This window comes from Mastomys coucha, unplaced genomic scaffold (genome assembly GCF_008632895.1).
Source record: "Mastomys coucha isolate ucsf_1 unplaced genomic scaffold, UCSF_Mcou_1 pScaffold22, whole genome shotgun sequence".
NCBI classification, from domain to species: Eukaryota; Metazoa; Chordata; class Mammalia; order Rodentia; family Muridae; genus Mastomys; species Mastomys coucha.
In genome coordinates this window covers 24,751,183-24,755,922 of record NW_022196905.1, presented here as the reverse complement: position 1 = coordinate 24,755,922, position 4,740 = coordinate 24,751,183, and positions in this window count along the sequence as shown.

Sequence of the window (4,740 nt, the reverse complement as noted above, 5' to 3'; positions counted from 1 at the left end):
CATGGTGGCTCACAACCACCCATAATGAGATCTGACGCCCTCTTCTGGTGTGTCTGAAGACAGCTATACTGTACTCACATATAATAAATAAATAAATCTTAAAAAAAAAAAGAATCTGAGAAGACACATGCCTTTAATCCCAGCACTTGGGAGGCAGAGACAGGAGAATGTTGTGTTTGAGGCCAGCCCGGTCTACAGAGGGAGTTCTAGAATGGCCATGACTGCAGAGGAACCCTAACTCAAAAGGTCAAACAAACAAATAAATGAATGAATCTGAGAAGGGCTCTGGGGCTGGGCTAGGCTGGAGGTGGGGCATCTGGCTGCTTATCTCTTTACTCCTCATTCTTCTGAGTCCAAGGTCCACCCTTGGACTTCCTAAGCCTTATAAAAGGGGAGCTACTCACTTGTGACCTTCCCAAGAGAGTACCTGGAAGAGCAGGCCATTCTTACAACCTGCTTAATCAGGTTCTATGAGACTTGAGTCCTGTTAATGGGAGATGCTGTGGTTAGTTATTTTCTGGGTTTGAAACCAGAATAAAGTACGTAGAGTGGGTTGGCCTTGAACTTGCTCTGAAGCCACCTATTAGCAAGTTCTCATCCTCCTGCCTCCACTCCTTCAATGCTGAGATAACAAGTATGTATCACCACAGTTAGCCTTACTTGCATTTTTATGCGTTGACTTCAGTTCAGAGGTGGGGCTTCTGGAAGGTGATTGGATCATGAGGGCTCTAACTTCAGAATACACACATGGGCAAGGCATGTGCACACACCAACATATTAACTCACTGGGTTTTATTTATATTAGAATTCCATGTGATGTAAGGTTGATATGCCCTGCCCGTAAGTCTCTTAAGCACTATCCGGAGGGGCTAAGAACCAGGCAGCTGTTTGGGGTTAAAACAATGTCCTTTGGAAATAGCTGAAAATCTTTCTAATTACAAGTGTCAATGACTGGTGAAGGTTCTCTAGACCAGTGGTTCTCAACCTTTCAAATGCTGTGACCCCTTAATACAGTTCCTTATGTTGTGATGACCCATGACCAAAATAAAATTAGTTTTGTTGCCACTGTATAACTGTAATTTTGGGACTGTTATGAATTCTAATGTGAATATCTGATACACAACTGACATTTGACTCCGAAAGGGTCTCGACCCATAGGTTGAGAACCTTGAGAACTGCTACTCCATGGTACAAAACTGTAGGATGAATATGCATCTATTAAATAACTTTTAAAGTCCACTTATGTTAAAACAGCAACAATAGCCACGCTGCTCCTGCGAACTCGCTAGTGGCTCAGTTCACGTGGCTGGGACCTTAGCAATCCCAACCTGGCACCAAAAACCTAGAGAGTTCACAGACGCAGCTTCTTCCTCATCAACAAGGAAAGCCTGCAAAGGCTGGTTCTAGTATCAGAGGAGGAAGTGAGAGACCAGATCTTTGGGGTTTAGATTCCATCTTAGAGAACCTGACCTAAGGTTGAACTCAAGTTGACTAACAGGCACCAGTTTCCAGGTTATCCCCCAACAAGACCTGCATCTAACACCAGTTTCCAGGTCATTCCCCAACAAAACTGCAGCTCCAGGTTACAAGCCTGCTCCTGATACTTCACTTCCTAACAACCACCAATCAGGAGGAAAACAGAAGGTATGTTTACAGTTTGGCTCCCAGCACTAGCCAATTATGTTAAAGGCCACAACATCCCCCCCTCCCCCACCTCCTCAATAGATGCTTGCTAGGCTAGAAACACTCACCCCTTGCTTGCCATTTCCTATACAACCTTGTCCTGATGAGGGTTTGGGGCTGCTCCACTGAACTGTCCTGTGGGTCGGTGGGTGAGTAAGCTCAAGCTCGAGCTTGTGAATAAAGACCTTAGAGCAATTACACTGGAATCCTGCTTGGTGTTTTGGGGTTCATGAATGTTTCCTGATACAACAGGAGCAGCAACAAGAACAAAAACTCAGCGGGAAGACTGAGGGCACAGGGGAATGAGGTGCCTGCCCCCATTCCCTTTTATACCAGGGCTGCTTCCAGAAGGTGCTGCCCACACTTGGGTATGTCTTCCCACTTCCATTAAAGGCAACCAGGACCAGTGTCCAGGTGCCGCTCCCTGCAGGTGATTTCTGATTTTTGGACTGTTGACTTTAAAGCTGACCAATGACTTTGGGAGATTCACGGGACAATGAGAAAAACAGACTCTTTTTATACCCAAGGTCACAGCCTCAGTGAAGCATAGAAAAACAGCAGAGAGAATCTTGAACAGGCTTAAGCTTTCAATGACTGAGAAACTTGGACGATGACTGAATTTACCAGAGAGAGCAAGGATGTTCTTGGACCGGGTATGGTGGCCTGCGCTTTTAACCCTGTTCTCAGTAGGTAGAGAAAGACAGATCTCTGCATGGTCAAGGATTCCTGGTCGGCGAGTGGAAAATAGTTTCAGAAACAATTAAGCTGTACAAAGATGACAAGAGGGGTTTCTTCTCCATTGCTCATGTCTTGGGAAAACTGTAGTCACACCAATGCAGAGAAGCCAGGGAGTGGAATAGACTGTAGCTGTTTTTCTATTCTAATGTTTTAGTACTCAGATTGTTTACAACCAAATAGGTTATGTATTTCTTGGGGACCTAAAAATTGTTGAAAGTTAGAAAAGTCCCAAACTGCCAATTGTTGGAAGAATGGATAAACAATAACACAGAGCTGGCTTATAGACCTTGTCTTGGGCCTCTCATGGCTGCCTCTGGCTGGAAGAGCCCAGAGAGTCCGAGTTTCGTGTAGGTCGATATCAGTCCACGCTCTGCCAGTCTTGTGAGGTAAATCCTGAGACCCTCCATATTCCTAGTAGGGAGACGAGTTTCAGTTGGGTGATATTGGTGGCTCTGTCCCTAGGCTGGAAGGCAGTTTTCCCTCTTCGACACCTTGCTTAAAGAAACCACATCATTTATCTCAGGCTTACCCTCTGCATGAGCTAAGTGTCATCCATGATCTGCAGTTTAAGATTTACATAAATACATTAAAAATTAATAAATAAATAAGTAATACTTACATAAAGATTCATGGGCTAGCAATGTGGCTCAGTGGTTAAGAGCACCTACTGATTTTACAGAGGACCTAAGTTCAGTTCCCAGTGCCCATGTTGAGTGAATCACAACTACCTGTAACTCCAGCTCCAAGAAATTCAATACCTCTGGTCTTCATGAGGACTCATTCAATACCTCTGGTCTTCATGAGGATTCATGTACGCACACCTACATGTAGACACACATGCATACACATAATTAAAGATTTAAAATGTCACAAAATGGCTCCAGTCATTGGATGCAAACCATTTTGGGAACCCTTGTATTTGCAGTGTGCAAAAGTGGCCACTAGATGGCTCTGCAGCTCTTTGTGGTACCTTTGCCAAAAGCCTTAGCTCAATGATTCCCCGGACCAAACCACAAAAGAGAAGGGAAGAAATACAGAGCAATGTAGGACACTTAAAATAAAACAAAACAATCTCCTCCTCAAAACAAACAAACAAACAAAAACAAAAAACAAAACAAAAAAAGCCTAAAAACAAACAAGCAAGCACAAAACCGAGAGCCCTGAATTGCACAGGCAGTCCTACATCCAGAGACCCTGTCCTATGACCACACTTCCCAGTAATTATCCATGTGATGCTCATTCCTCAGCAAACATCTTGCTTGGCACAAATGATCTTAGACGCACACCCTCTCTGCACCCCACTTTCTGTTTGTTTCAAACTTTATGAACCATGTACTCTCAAAGTCCAAGATCAGCGAGGTCAAGCTTTCCACTGACATTTGTATTTTCTCCAAGTGAACGGAAAGAGGAAATGAGCACCGCTCTCAAAGGCAGGAGGACTCTCCCACTGGGCCATGCTGGCTGGGAAACAGGCTGGGCATTGGCAACCTGCCCCTGTGGGGTGTGGGGAAGAGAGATACTGAAGTCTGAAGTCTGAATGAGGAAATCTAGGGACAGTGGGTTTTGAACAAGAGTCATAATGGAAGCCAAAGACAAGCAAGCAATGGGGTTCAAGGACCAAGAGCATTTTGTAAGATACCGCTGCCAAGTACTTGAGTCCACTATCTCAAACTCCAAAGAGCATCAGGAAAAGAGCCTGGCCCAGGGGGACTGGGGGGAGTATTCGGGGGTAGGGCTATGGTGGAGGGGGAAAATCCCTCCCCCAGTGCTCATTTCCCTTGCTTCCTCCCTCTGGATGCTCTGCACCTTAAAATTATACCAAGTTTTTCCTCAATGGGTGACAGGCATGCAAAACAGCTCAGTAGGCATGCCATTTGATTATTTTAATTCTAGGCTTCCATTTTCAAGCTGTATTTTTCTTTTTAAAGAAACACATACCTATAATGTGTTTTATTCATCAAGGTAATCTTCCAAGCTTACCACAAAACCCAGTTTGTTGTGCTAGGGCAACAGCATAGCATATACATGGCCTAGGCTCAGTCTACAGCACCACACAAGAGCCTGGGCTCAGTCTACAGCACCACACAAGAACCTGGGCTCAGTCTACAGCACCACACAAGAGCCTGGGCTCGGTATACAGCACTGAACAAGAGCTTGGGCTCAGTCTGCAGTACCACACAAGAGCCTGGGTTCAGTCTACAGCACCACACAAGAGCCTGGGCTCGGTCTACAGCACCACACAAGAGCCTGGGCTCAGTCTACAGCACCACACAAGAGCCTGGGCTCGGTCTACAGCACCACACAAGAGCCTGGGCTCGG